The 15727-nt window shown below is 41.7% G+C and overlaps 1 pseudogene; it reads left to right on the top strand.

Annotated features, from left to right (window-relative positions):
* The window catches only part of LOC107099601, a 21802-nt pseudogene that overhangs the window by 4138 nt on the left and 1937 nt on the right, over nt 1–15727 (top strand).

Genomic DNA, 15727 nt, shown 5'->3' with positions numbered 1-15727 from the left:
GTCAGCATAACCCTGGTGCTCCATGTCCCAGTAAAACATCACCTTTTCTGTGACCAGTACTGCACAGTGTTCTCTGAGATGACAACTCAATTATCACAATATGTTTAGCTAAACTGTGCAACCCCTGAACAACCCATTCTCCATGTGTATGTCTTAAAAACAGGCCTCATTTCTGCTCCCTGTGGCATCAAAGGCCTTCAATGGCCTTAGGCTCAGTACTGTTAGTGCTGCCCGCTTATTCCCTGCGTTTTTCCCAACTTAGCCTTATCTTCAAAGCTGCACCTGCAGTGAGCTCAGAGTTTACACACATACTGCTTTCTATCTCTCCATGCTGGCCTTCACTTTTAGATTTTTCTTGACTTTTCTGTCATAAATGCATTTATAGTAAAACATTTATTCAATATGTAAAACTTGTATCCAACATATTTTAATCATAAGTGCAGATTAATTTACTACACAAACAGCAAAAGAATACCTCATACAAACATCCTAATTGGGAATGGAAAGAAAACATGATACTAACAGCATTTTTAGCAGCTTTTAATTAGGACATTGTCTTGGTTTGGGGGAAGAAGGATCCAACGCAGGGTTTAATAAATGTTGTAATAAAAATAAAAAGGTTTAATAAAAAGTGGAAAAATGAAGTTCTTTAATGTAGAAAATTATAAAAAAAAAAAAAAAAAGAAAAATCAAAAAAATAAATCTAATTATATAGAGAACCAGGCAGAGAATTAGGGACACGGGGCAAAATCATGAATCATGATGCACATATCGGCCAGAGGTTTCAGAAAAGAAACAAAAAACAAACAAAAAATACACAGAGAGAGACTGAAGAGAAAAACAGGTCATAATGAACAACAGCTAAGCAGATTCCCTGCAAAAAAAAAAAAGATCTAAGCAATATTTTCTCAAAATAAGTGATTTTTTTTATTAAACAGAAAAGTGAGACAGTTTACCAATGGAATTAGAGAATTTATATTTAATATGATAAAAAAAAAACAGCAGTCTCTTTCAAGTTCATAATAACTAATCATTAACTATTATTTTAAGGATAATAATACTCATTCCATTGGCTGATTAGCTTAATTACAGACTTATACTTTACTTATTTTTAGATGTATTTTTTTATTTTTCAGTTTAAGGAGTGAGGGATCATAGAAAAAAGATTATAAAGGCTGTAATCTACGTCTAGATGTAAGAATTCATACAAATAAATAAAGACATTGGTAAACAATGGATGAACAAAAAAGGCAGCAGCCAGACTATAAATACACAAAGAAAGAAATAGTGACAACAGCAGAAGCCCAAAAAATCAAATATCCAAGAATTGTGGCAGATATGGTTCCACCATTTGTTTTCTTTGGAATATTCTTGAAGGAAGAAACACTATAATCCTCAGATATTTATTCAAGTTTTTGTAAAAAGTTAAAAAGAATTTATAAATGAGTAACAATTTAACAGAGCTTTTCAAAAGTGGCTGTAAGATACCAACTATAATGTGAAGCTTTGCACTTATCCACAAATTTGTGAATAATATAGACAGTGCGATAATTTGTATATATATTATATATTGACTTTAGATCTAACACTTTATAGCGAATGATTTTCAAATCAAAATCAATATATTTCTTTGTCCAACAGAGCCAAAAGCTGTCCTGACTGTGTCTCCATCATGGCTGAGTCCTGGAGACTCAGTTAATCTGAGCTGTAAGGTTGATCCTCCATCTACAGGATGGAGGCTCTACTGGTATGAAGCTGTTCCTGATTGATCACAGGAGGACTACAGATATGAGCTGCTGGCTAACAGCGTCAATGGGACTGTAGAGGACTCCTTCATCATTCATGGACAGAGAGACACAGCAGGATATGCATGTAGAGCTGGAAGAGGAAACCGAGAGGATTTTACTGATTACAGTGAACCAGAGTTTGTCTGGTCCGCAGGTTAGTTCTGTTTTCTGTCCTGTGTTTTGTAGTATCTAACGAGAACATGAAGAAATAATTTAGATTTTTTTTTAATGATTTTTTTAAATTATGCTATTTTTATACTTCTCTTTTTGGCAATACTTTCAACAGTTTTTTTTTTTATATTTTGACTTTGTTTATGTAATACTGTTCTGATTTTCCCTAAGAACAGTGCCCAGATTCTATGACCTGCACTCTATCAATTACTACACCAAGAAAATAGTTTCTTAACCGGCAACAGTGTACGAGGTAAATAGAGAGCGTAACCGAACACAAGCACAAGGCCAACGAACTACCACTAAAATGCAAATGAGGTGTAACTTGGAATGTGCTAAAATAAGGAAGAAGAATTGGTAAATTAGAAATATACCAGTTTAATAAACCGTACTGCTCAGTAATACAACAAGGGCAGTGTACGTTAACAGAACACGTTAACTTTCAGTATAATATAACAATAGCACTCAACTCAGCACACAGAACTTAGATATTGAACACTGGAATTGCTAAGAATAAATATTGCAAACCAATGAGTTTAGTAGTAAGATTTAAAGCACAAGTTGTGCAACAGTGCTGTAGTAGAATAGCTCAACCCAACCCTTTATATAGGTTGTGTCCAAAAAGTCAGCAAACAAGGCTTAATGTATCAAACAGGCTGTATCCCCCGGAATATTTAGTCTTTTCTGCTGAGTTACTAAACAGTTGGTCAACTTTTCGTTGCAGGCCTGAAGGAATGATTAGCATTTGTCTGCTGAATATACCAGTTCCACTTATAGCGGCGCCCAAAACACGCGCAGGGAACGGGTTACTCACCCCACCATGGATTACCCGTTGTACAGGAATCACAAAACTGCTCCAGCTCCGGTCCAACAGTCCGTTCCAGCTCACAAGCATGGTTAGGATCTGCCTCTCCAAAAACCGGGGCAAAACATTGAGCGTGGTCCGTTTCTGCAGTTCCAAAACCCAGGAAAGTGCGCAGGAAAAAGTTTGTAGCTCCAACTGATTAGCGGGAAAAAAATATTAGTCCGCAACGGCACAGACCCAACCTTGTTCCCTCTTCTTCTTCTTATGAGGTTTTATGGCGGTTGGCAAACTTGTAAGAAGTGCATTACTGCCACCAACTGATATGGAGTAAAGCAAAGAAACAGGAAACGATTCACCCTCCAAAAAAAAAAAAAACTGTTTAACATAACCCAACATAATAAATATTAAATCACATTTGCCCTCATAATTTTAATTTATCTTTAAATCATTGTAATTCTGCCAGTTTCTGATGGTCCTATCTGTTTTCCCATCATGTTTTCAACCATTTCCACATTTAAGTCTGTCATGATTTTATCTGAAGCTCGGGCCCACATGCAGTGAAGCCAAACAGAGAGACACAGAGTAAAAGTTTGAACGGGTTTTATTGAAAGGTATTTAGAGTTAGTGCAGAGTTCCTCTGAACACTGCTCGGCCGGAAAACTGAAAGATGAGGGGAAGACAGACTGTTAGATTCAGGCTCAGTGGGGAATTGGAGTTGTTTATCTTGAAGGAGAGGATAGTTGCAACTCACGTTTCCTGAGATGAGGAGACACGTAAACTCCAGTCTGTGTGTTGGTCTTCCAGGGTTTGTTTGATTCGGTGGAGGGCGGAACAGGGTTTACCCAGAACTCGGACAGAATGGAATGATGCAGCCGCTGGTTGCAACTCAGTTTTCCTGTGGTACTTGAACGGGTCGTGGTGAAGATGACTTCCTTACTTAGAGAGAGTTCTCAGTGTGCTCAAAGGGGCTGGATCCAAACCTCCTGTTTGGTATCCATCGCTCAGTGTAAGGCTCAGTTGATCCTGCTTTGGAGAAGGCGGTCTGAAAAGGTCCAGTTTGCAGGAAGGGCTTCCTGCCGAAAGGCAAAGAACAAACAAAGTTGAGACTCAGGGAGAAACAAGTGCTCAGTTAAACTCAATGTGATCTCAGTTTGGCTAGAGAACAAAAACTCAAAAATACAAAACTCAGATTAGACTCAGCATAAACAAGGCTTGGCTAGAGTACCCCAAACACTCTGGCTTCAAAGTAGTGCCACCCAGCAGCTTCCGGTGATGAGGCAACCGCTTGCAGGTGTGTGCGGAGGCGAACCGGAGCCAGGCGCCTCCTGGTGGTGGAAGGGAGAAACACATAAGGCAACACAAACAGACGAACACAAAAACTGGGATCTGACAGTATCCCCCCCTCAACGACCGCCACCCAGCGGTCCAGAGGAACCGGAGGGCTGAGAGAGGCGGAAGTCTCGAATGAGGGAGGGATCCAGGATGTACGATCCAGGAACCCAGAAGCGATATTCAGGACCGTAACCTTCCCAGTCCACAAGGTATTGCCACCCATGCTCACGGAGACGGGCATCGATGATCCGACGAACCGTGTAGGCGGGGTGGCCATCAATGTCCAAGGGGGGGGGGCTCAGCGGGTGGGCACAGGCACCCGCTGAGGCTTGATCTGGGACACATGGAAGGTGGGATGGATGGGAAGAGTGGAGACGAACGACAGATTCCCCAATGGTCCTTTCCACCTCATAAGGACCAATGACTTAAGGGGGATGTCACGAGTAGAGAGCCAGACCTTCTGGCCCGGGCGATAGGAAGGGGCAGCTCTCCTCCTACGATTCGCCCACCGTTGATTCTGCTGGGAGTTCCTTCTCAGGGCCGTCCTGGCCCGGTTCCATAAGGTCCAGCAGTGGCGGATGTGCTGTTGTACGGAGGGAACAGCGATGTCTGCCTCCTCTGAGGGAGTGGCTGGTATCCAAGGGAGATCTTGAAGGGAGAAATAGACCAGTAGCTTTGAAACATTAGAATTATGGGCGTATTCCACCCAGCTCAAAAGTTGACTCCAGTTCAACGGCTCTGACTCAGAAAGANTCCCCCAGTTCACGCTCAAGCTGTGCTAGGGAAACCTCCTCCTGTTGGGGTCCTCGAACCTGTGGGAGAGGCATTGGTCGACCTGTAAGCATTTCATGAGGGGTAAGATGGGTTATTCGGTTAGTTTGAGAACGCATTGCCATCAGTGCAACAGGCAAGGCATCAACCCATGTTAAACGGTTGTTGCTGTCAGCTATTATCTTCGCCATTTTACATTTCAACACTCCGTTAGCTCGTTCCACGGATGCCTGTGACTAGGGATAATACACACACGCAAATTGCTGTTTTATGCACAACTGTTTGAACATTTGCTGGATCACCTGTGAAACAAAATGAGGTCCATTATCAGATGATATTGTATCAGGCATGCCAAATCTGGGAAAAACTTCTTTGCACAAAAACCTTGCTGCTGCTTTGTGGTCATTCTTAGCAGTGGGGCATGCTTCCACCGATCTGCTAAAACTACAAACAACCACCAACATATACCTCTTTCCCTGAACCAGAGTTATCATGTCCACGTAATCCATAATCAGATGGCGGAATGGACCATCTGGCATGGGGATATGTGCTAAGGGTTGTGTGAACATTTTACGCACATCATACTTAGGACAATGTGGGCATAAGGCCAGTTCTCTGTCTACCATAGGTGTCATGTAAGGTGACCACCAGACTGCCTGAAACTTTTGAATAACTTGGGCTCGTGAACAATGATCAGGTCCATGCATTATTTTAATCGCGGTTGGTAACAAAGACAAAGGTAGTACAAAATGCCCTCAACAACTACGCCACAACCCATCATGGGGGCGTGATAGACGTGTCGCCCCCCTTTGCACCCACAGACGTTTTTCCGCTTCAGATACTCTATTCTGGGCTTCTATTAATGAGGCTAGATTAGCAATAGGTTCACATTCAGCTATATGAACTATTGGTCCCTGTACTGCAGGTCCTGTAGCTTCTTTGGTTGCTTCATCTGCCAAGTTGTTTCCTATGGCAATGGGTGTCTTTGCTGTCTGATGAGCCGCACATTTTACAATAGCTAACGCAGATGGAACTTGCATAGCTTTTATTAATTCCACAACAGCTTGCCCATGTTTTACTGGGGTACCATCTGTTCTAACGAACCCTCGTTGTTTCCAGATGCTTGCATTTACATGGCATACCCCATATCCATATGCACTGTCAGTTTAGATTGTCACTCTTTTTCCAGTAGCTAGTTTACATGCAGCTGTTAATGCTTTTAACTCTGCCAACTGGGCAGAGCAAGGTTGATCTAGGCTCATTGTTTGTACCTTGGTAAAGGTCCCATCAGGGTTAAGTTGGACTATTCCATATCCAGCTCTATTCCCTGTCTCACCTCTGACGCATGATCCGTCTACGAATAGCGTCAGATCAGATGGGATTGAGTGAATATGAGATTTTGAAAAACAGTCCATCTTTTGACATGCTAATTCAGTCCCATGCTGTCATGCTGTGTCAACCCATTCAGTGACTTGCTTGGCTTCTTGAACAATGGGTCCTAGGTCATGTGACTCATACTTGTCTGCAATCAGTAATGTGACATGTGGTGCTGAGTTGGTTACCTGGAACCATTCTGCTATATCTTTATCAGGAAATGTGACAACAGCTGCAGCTCCTTGTGGTCCAACCACTATGTCAGCATATTGGATGACAGTTGTTTTGTTGTTAATTTCTTCATCCCAACTTTTCTCATAGTCTTCGTGTGTTATGCCTTTGTCATAAAAAATGGTACAATGGAGAGGGAGAAAAGGTTCTTTTGATATGTCGTAGTGATTCATTATCAGGGGTCTCCATGTTTCCCACTCTAGTTGGAGGAAGGAGGTTGGTGATGTGAGTTTCAGCCAAAATACTTGGTCTTCTAGCTCATGACTTGTTGTCTGGGGGGTCATTTGCAGGCCTAGTGGCATCATGTAGGCTTCATTCTTGTCTGTTGCTTCAAAAGAAATTCCATTAGGTGTACATTTAATTTTTGCATTGAGCTGGCATAGCACATCTCTTCCCAGTAGATTGATTGGCGTGTCTGAGTAAAGCAGTGGTGCATACACAGTCATTTCACCTATGATCATGGGAACTGGCTCAGTCATGGGTATTATTTGGGTCTTCCCAGAGAAACCTACTGTTCGAATCTTTGATGCTGAGAGAGGCAGGCCAATTCCACTTTTCCCTATACAGGAGTAGGCCGTTCCTGTATCAATCATGAAGCGATGATGGCTGTCATATATAGTGACATCAATGGTGGGTTCTGTTTGTGGGTGTTGGGTTAATACAGGTAGAATGGCCTCTCCATCAGGTTTCTCTGGGCACCCCTATTGCCAGTACATCTCTTGACCTGCTCCATAGGTGGCTGGTCCAGCAGTAGGGGGCTGAGGTCCCATCCATGGGTTAATGGGGCAGTCCCTTTGCATGTGTCCAACTTGTCCACATCCCCAGCATTGCTCTCGCTCGCTGTTGTCCCATGTCTGGACCTGCCTGCTAGTATTGGCGTTTAGGGGGCCTTCTTGGGGCTCCTTGTGGTCCCCTCCATCTTCCCCGCAGGGGTGGCCCCCCCTCGTCCCCTTCCAAACACTGCTTGTTGGGGGCCTCCTCCTTGGTTTAGATTCACATGAATAGGAGGGAATGGTTGAGGTTGGGTCTGCTGTGGCAGGGCTCCTCCCGCAGGTGGTCTAATTCTTTGTCTCGTCTTTTCTTCTCCTCCTTTTGTCTTTTTATTATCTCTCTCATATTCCTTTGAAGTTTCACTTGTGCTTTTTCTTTTTCCTTTTCTTCCCTGCTGACGATTTGTGAAAACTCTTCCTTCAATTTTTCCAGCTCCTTGTCTATCTGTTCTACCACTGATTCGGTTTCATCCATATATGTCAACTTGGTCCTGGGCTCTGAATGGCATATGGGGACTCTATGATATGGTATACGTCTGCGACGTCTTGGGGGTAGGGGACGGCTATAGTGTGATCTTCTCCTTACTTCTAAGGTTCTATCTGATTCTTCGTCTTCACTGCTATAGTCATGCTCTTTCTGCTGCATGTTACTCATTTCTTTTTCTGCTTCTTCCTCATCTTCTTCTAACACTAAGTTGTCCTGTAATTTATCCCTTGCTACCTGGTTTCTCTATCATTACTGGATACTGGCCTGCTACGCTGGGGCGATAAGGTGGTGGCTTATGATCAGTGTAGTCAGGGGCTGTTGGACTCTTATGGTGTTCAACTTTACAATATCGCAGGATGTCTCTCTGTTCAGCATGTTTCTGTTTTTTATGCAAATGCATTCGGTCTCGTTTCTTATCTTTATCCCTCAATCTTTCTTCCACTTCATCACAGCATGACGGATCAAAGCTGCCCTCTTTAGGCCAACGATTTCTCCCAGATGTTATCTTATGCCATTCTGTCATGCATTTTTGAATTTTGCGTTTATTGGATGGGTGTGTCATTATTACCAGCTTGGCAGGCGTTAGCCCCTCAGTCTGTTTGCTCATATTGGCTCCCATGGCAATCGGCAGTCACTCAACCCTTGGGGTCTGTGCTTATTCACTAACTTTTATAATCTTTAATTAATATTAATTTAACCAGTTCTGCTCTGTCCAATACAGATCGTGTTTTATTTTTATTTTTCCTTCTTTTTTGTCTAATTATTCTACTTCTTAATTTTTAGATCTCTACAATTTGAGTTAGGATCTCTAATAGACCAAATTTATAACGTTATTTTGTACTTTTCACTAAGTATTCTGTTTGGTTATTCTATAATCTATTTTATGTATAACATAATTTTATATTCACTTATAACCTATTTCGTAATTTTAAATTGGGACCTTGTTAATTTATTCTATTCCTTTAACTATGTATTTTATCGTTACTGTGAAAAAGGCTGCCTGACAGTTTGATGTGTTGAGCCCTTTAAGGGGCGGGGCATAGGGCACCGCTGCGTAGCATGTAGATGAGGAAGGTGAGAGAAGGAAAAAAGGAGCAATGGAGTTTACCGTTCTCAGTTTGTGGATTCTGTCCTGCTGTTGCAGTTTGTTGTCACCTTCCTTTTGATGTTTGTGCGTGAAATGCAAGTAAGTAATGTCAGAAGTCAGTGACATTGTTTNGTCAGACAGGATGTCCTGAGGAATCCCATGAAGGCGGAAGACATGTTTAACAAGGAGCTGTGCAGTCTGCATGGCAGTGGGTAGTTTTCTCAATGGAACGGGATGACAGGCCTTGGAGAAACGATCTATAATAGTTAGGATGGTAGTCATACCTTTGGAAGTGGGGAGTCCAGTTACAAAATCAATAGCGATATGAGACCAGGGTTGCTTGGGGATTGGTAACGGTTGAAGTAGACCAGAAGGTGGTTGATGAGAGGGCTTGTTGCATGCACAGGTGCGGCAGGCCAGAACGAACTCCTTGACATCCTTCAACAAGGATGGCCACCAAAAACTACGACTTATTTGGGCAACCGTTCTGCTAATCCCTGGATGAGCAGAGAACTTGGAAGAATACATCCAGTTAATAACTCGGGCTCGTAAGGAGGTTGGTACATACATACGGTTGGGTGGCCCAGTACCAGGATTTGGTTCAGTCTGTTGGGCCTGTCTGATTAAATCCTCAATCTCCCAGGTTACCGCAGTGACGCAACAGCTAGGAGGCAGGATGGGAGCAGACGACTCCTCAGATTCATCCGGGGAAAACTGCCTGGAAAGGGCATCCAGTTTGATGTTCCAAGAGCCAGGGCGAAAAGAGATTGAGAGGTTGAACCGAGAGAAGAATAAAGACCAACGAGACTGACGGGGGTTAAGTGTTTTAGCAGATTGTATGTAGGAGAGATTTTTGTGGTCAGTACAAACCTGAACCGGGTGTACAGCTCCCTGAAGCCACTGTCTCCATTCTTCCAGAGCCAGTTTAATGGCTAGAAGTTCTCAATCACCCACATCATAATTTCTTTCTGCTGGAGTGAGCCTGCGAGAAAAAAAGTCACATGGGTGTAGCTTGTTATCGGTACCGGAAACTTGGGAGAGAACAGCTCCAACTCCAGAAACTGAAGCACCCACCTCCACCACAAACTATTTGGAGAGATCTGGCTGAGAGAGAAAGGGGAGCATTGGCAAAGAGTCTCTTAAGGTGGGAGAAGGCAACTTCAGCCTCAGGGGACCACACAAAGGGAACCTTGGAGGAAGTCAGAGCAGTCAGAGGAAGAGCTGTTTGACTATATTTGCGGATAAACCTTCTGTAGAAGTTAGCAAATCCCAGGAAACGTTGGAGCTACTTATGGGTCTCTGGGATTGGCCAATCCAAAACGGCCTTTATCTTTTCTTCAGTGGGTCTTACTTGTCCGCCCTCAAGGATGAATCCAAGGAAGGAAACAGATGCCCTGTGGAATTCACACTTTTCTGCTTTTACGAAAAGCTTGTTTTCGAGCAGGCGTTGGAGGACCTGCCGAACGTGGATCTTGTGCTCGGATAGATTTTTGGAGAATATGAGGATGTCATCAATATAAACAAAAACAAAAACATTTAAAAAATCTCTCAGAACATCGTTGACCAAAGCCTGGAAACAGGCAGGAGCATTAGTTAATCCGAAAGGCATTACCAAGTACTCAAAGTGTCCAGTGGGAGTTTTGAAGGTGGTTTTCCATTCGTCTCCCTCCCTGATGCGGAGAAGGTGTTTCTGAGATCCAGCTTAGTGAAAACTGTAGCTTCTTGGACGGGTTCAAAAGCTGATGACAACAAAGGCAAAGGATATTTGTTTTTCACGGTTATTTGGTTCAAACCTCTGTAATCTATACAGGGTCGCAGGGATTCGTCCTTCTTTCCCACAAAGAAGAAACCCGCTGCTAGGGGAGATAAAGAGGGACAGATTATGCTGGTCGCAAGGGAATTCTTTATGTACTTCTCCATGCCCTCCCTTTCTGGCTTGGAGATGTTGAAAAGGCGACTGCTAGGCATAGGAGCTCCAGGATGCAGAACAATGGCACAGTCGTATGGTCTGTGGGGCGGCAGAGAACAGGCTTTGGATTTACTGAATACCTGGGAGAGGTGGTGGTAGTCAGCAGGTATGGAAGAAAGATCAATGGCGTCCGATTCTAGGGGTTCCTGAACCTGGAAACCTGGGGGAACAGCAGATCTGAGGCAGTGTGAATGACAATCAACAGACCATGAATCCACATCTGTCTGTTGGTCCAGTTAATAGAGGGATTGTGAGCCTGGAGCCATTCAAATCCCAAGGTTAAGGCAGAGTTAGCAGTAGGGAACATAAAAAGGGAGATGTTCTCAATGTGATTACCAGAAAATGTTAGCTGCAGAGGCATTGTCTGATGGGTTATTTGAGGCAGATTTCTGCCGTCCAAGGCAAAAACACAAAGAGGACTCTGTAGAGGAATAAGCTCTATTCCCATCTGATGAGCGAAAGTTGAGTCAATTAGGTTCCGTTGACAGCCAGAATTAATTAGAACCGATAAAGAGACGGATCTATTATTTAGCTGTAACGATGCAGGAAGGAGAAAACGAGGTGAAGAGGGAGAAATCTTCTGGTCCGCCAGTAGCCCTCTCTCTACTGGTGTAACCTGGCTTTTCCCAACAGAGGGCAAGAGGCTACAAAATGGCACAATATAAACAGAGTTTTGATAGCATTCTGTGTTGCTTCTGCTCAGGGCTTAAACAAAGGCTGCCTAACTGAATAGGTTTAGGTGCAGAAGGACTAGCAGGCAGTCTGAAAGGAAAGTTGTTTACTGGAGACTTGGCAGGAGCCATCTTGCTACTCCTCTCCTTAGCACGGGCTCTAATTCGCTTATCCAAGTGAATAGAGAGATTAATTAAATCCTCGAGAGAATTAGGATAGTCTAAGGAAGCTAATTCATCCTTGATAGATTCACAAAGTGCTTGAGAAAAAAACCTTTTAGGGCTGCTTCATTCCAGCCTGAAGCGGCTGCCATGATTCGGAAATCTATGGCTCAGAAACTAAGAAACTGTTTTCTATCCTTGTCTAAGTTTCAAAAATTCACGGGAGATTAACGTCTTGTCAGTCTCATGGTTGAAAGTTTGCTTAAACTCTTTGAGAAACTGATCAAAAGTGCATTCGTAATTGGATGAGGAGGAAAATCTTACCTTAGCCCAATCCAAGGTCTGTGAGATGAGAGATTATATATGATATCTTAGATGAGTCCTGGAGGAACTTACTTGGAGCATGATTAAATTGGATGATACATTGCATTAAAAATCCACAAAATTTCTTGGGATCTCTTAAGAGTGTTCTGTCATGATTTTATCTAAAGCTCGGACCCACCTGCAGTGAAGCCAAACAGAGAGACACAGAGTAAAAGTTTGAACGGGTTTTATTGAAAGGTATTTAGAGTTCGGTGCAGAGTTCCTCCGAACACTGCTCAGCCGGAAAACTGAAAGATGAGGGGAAGACAGACTGTTAGATTCAGGCTCAGTGGGGAATTGGAGTTGTTTATCTTGAAAGAGAGGATAGTTGCAACTCACATTTCCTGAGAAGAGGAGACACAAAGACTCCAGTCTGTGTGTTGTTTCTTTTTCAGAAACTCTTAGTGGAACACCTCCAATGACTTCCCTGCTGATTTTTTTGTTCTCCACCAAACTGCACTGAACTCTTGTCCCATCAATTTTGTTGATCCGAATGGCTTTGCCTTGCTGACCGCTGTCTCTGCAGTTGATTAACTACTAACTACTCCTACTAGTTTATTTATGGTTTTTGTTAAGTGAACCGGATTACAATTTGCAAAAGAGTCTGCCTGATTAACGACTTTGAATATGACTTTGTACTCATTCTGTTTTGCTGTGGAATGTATGGATTTATCATCACTTGAATGTTCTGAACTGGACTCCCCCTCAACTGATCTCTGTTTTTTTCCCTTTTTCTCATTTTTTGAGGCTACCCTCTTCCAATCTTCTTTATTATCACTATTTCCCTCTTCCATTCCACAAGAATCGCTTCCTTACCATACACCGACCATACGCCACCGCTCTCCAACCCATCACCCAAGATCAGATGCTTCCTTCTTCCTCTTCTTCTTCCCAACCTTGTTCCTGAACAGCCGCCGGCCACCTGACTGTACAGAGCTGCGGGCGCGCACACTCCCAGTCCCATCCTCCTCCCAGTCCATCACACCCAATAAAAATTGCTCAAACTTGATTCTGCCCTTGACTGACCAGTAAGGTATTGACAAGAAAAATTGATGCATTCACTTGCGGTAGCAAACAACAGTTGTCAACAAAACACCACATTTACCGTGCATTTAAAGCTAACAGAAAATCTGTGTGTACACTTACTGCAGACTTTTGCAATGTGTAAGACCTCCAATTTGTGGGTGCAAAATGCTTACCAAATTAAGCAAAAGGTGATCACCACTATCAAAAGTGAAAATGTCTACAATGCATTGAACCCAGGAAAATGTTCAAGGGGTGTAGGAGAAAAAAGGTTTTACATGTAACTTGAGGGGTTACATTTAAATGTAAAATAATTTTCTACCCTTTACTTAGGTCTAGGGAATTTAGTGGTGTAACTCAGCACAAATCCTTGTTATACTTCTTAGTTTGAATTTATGAAAGAAAGGTGATTCTAAAAAAAGATCACAAACACATTCAATAGACAGAGGGTAAACATATTCAGAAAAGAAAAAATTGTAAATTTAATAAAGTTTTAGTGGGATCTATTGTTTTAATAATTCAGAGTTCGAGACTGACAGAACTACTGATACAAAAATGTTAAATATTTAGGTTTAAGGGGATACTTGACATGAAGTACATTAAAACATTTTGCCAGAACGCTCATAAAGTCTTTTTATAAAACCACCTATAAAAAGAAGTCTTTTACACTTCCAAGAAACAGTATGAATGATTTGTAGGATTGGAGTGCTTTTTCATAAAAATGTTTAATTGATTCCTTCACCAACAGAATTAAATAAATGTGTTTTATGGTCTTGAATTGAATATTTGTTCTATGCTGTTTTCCAGATCCTCATCCAGCAGTGTCTCTCACAGTGAGTCCTGACAGAGAGCAACACTTCACCTCTGAGTCTGTAACAGTGAACTGCAGAGAAAACTCTGCTGAGAGAAGAGTGAGGATCTTAACAGCTCACTGGTCAAATGTATCATACTGCACTGAGTGGGGGGAAATGAATGCACCCACATGCAACATAAGCATTGACTGGCCCTATAAAGCACTGTACTGGTGTGAGTTGGAATCAGTGCAGTTCAGCAACCCAGTCAACATCACTGTAGAAAGTAGGTTATTTCATTAAATTTATTCTAAAATCTTCTATTTCTTAAATTGTTATGACAGTAGAATTAAAATGCTTCTTTTGGAAATGAGGACTTAAATGACTATTATCAGACTTTGTTGTTTGTAACTGTAACAATCTGTGTCTTTCGTTCTGTAGACCTAGCCTGTACGATTTAAGTTATACTTTCAAAGTGAAACAAAAACAGCACTTTTAATTGACTTTATTGTATTTTATTTTTTAAATATTAACAGTTATATTTTAACTAAAGAGCTGTTAGCTGAAAATTTCAATCTAAATCTGTTGTTACTATATTTTAATTTGACAAACTGGATCTTCTTGCTGTTCTTTTTACTGTTAGGTGCGATTGCAATAGCGGATCTTGACCTGGCCAGACCAGAGTGAAGCCTGAACATTTAGAGTATGTTTGGCTCAACCTGCTGCTGTGAAGCAGGATTCTCCACCATGAACAGAATCAAAAATAAATATTGATCCAGGCTCAAAATGAGCACCTTGATATGTGCTTGAGAATGGCTTNAGAATTATTCAGACAGTGATATTATATTTTTGTTGTCTTTCTAGAAAACCATACACATTGATATGGAAATTAATGAATAAATTGCAAGGACAAGTTTGACCTATTGGAGTACGACTCTGCTTTCTTTGGAGTTCTAACCGGACTCACCACAGCGATCTGAACTTTCCTACTAGCAATTAAAGTCCCTATTTTTCAGTTACCTATTCTGTTAATTTTTATTTTATTCTTTTTTTAACTATATTTTACAATAATTATTTCTGTTAATTTATTATTATACCTTTTAAGCCTTATTAATATTGTAATCATTATTTATTATTATTATTCACCCCTTACTCCCCCTTAGTTAATTAACTCTTTCACTCTTCACACTGACAAAGACACACAAGACAAATGATTATATATTTACAGTGCACTTCTACTTTTCCTCACTGTCTCCTACAGTGGCATACGCATTTTCCCTGCTACCCAGACCTACTCAGATAACTGAAAATAGGTAGACGTCATCCGGTAGAGCGGTACTCTTTCTACGATTATCGCTTAATCGGTAATATTCTGGCTATCCCTTAGCCTGGCTATCGCTTAGCCTCTTAATACCTAATACTTAATACCTAATACAACACAAGTTCATGGAGCAAGCTGACTATCGCTTAGTTGCCAATACTCTCACGTAACACGCATACTTTTATGTTCCGGATTTATGGCTTCCACAGACTATGTCAAACACCTTGACCAATTTGTCCCTTTACCAATCATCCGCTCAGAACATCGCCTGTTAAGCTTAACTTATTCACAAAAATAATTCAAACACAGAACAGTTCAAATACAGAATAATACAAACATTAATTAATACTTAACACTAGAAGTCCCAAAGTGCAGACTTTAGTCTGCACCTAGTTTGTATCAAGTATCCCCCCAAAGGTGTTAACGGCTCTCCTCTGGTGCTCCATTTTCAAATCAAATGCAAATGTAGGAATGTGGTTTGGTGACTTCAGCTGGTGTGCTGGGGTTTCTTTGTTAAAGTGTCCTCCCTTTGTGTTGTAAATGAGCTTTTTCAAGGAGTTGAGTAATTTACAGAATTTCTGTGGGAATAGGGCTCGGGATCCACGTTGCATT

This window comes from Cyprinodon variegatus, unplaced genomic scaffold, assembly GCF_000732505.1.
Source record: "Cyprinodon variegatus isolate N-32 unplaced genomic scaffold, C_variegatus-1.0 Scaffold887, whole genome shotgun sequence".
NCBI classification, from domain to species: Eukaryota; Metazoa; Chordata; class Actinopteri; order Cyprinodontiformes; family Cyprinodontidae; genus Cyprinodon; species Cyprinodon variegatus.
Note: the sequence above shows the minus strand (reverse complement) of the source record. Positions and strands in the feature narration are given on the sequence as shown.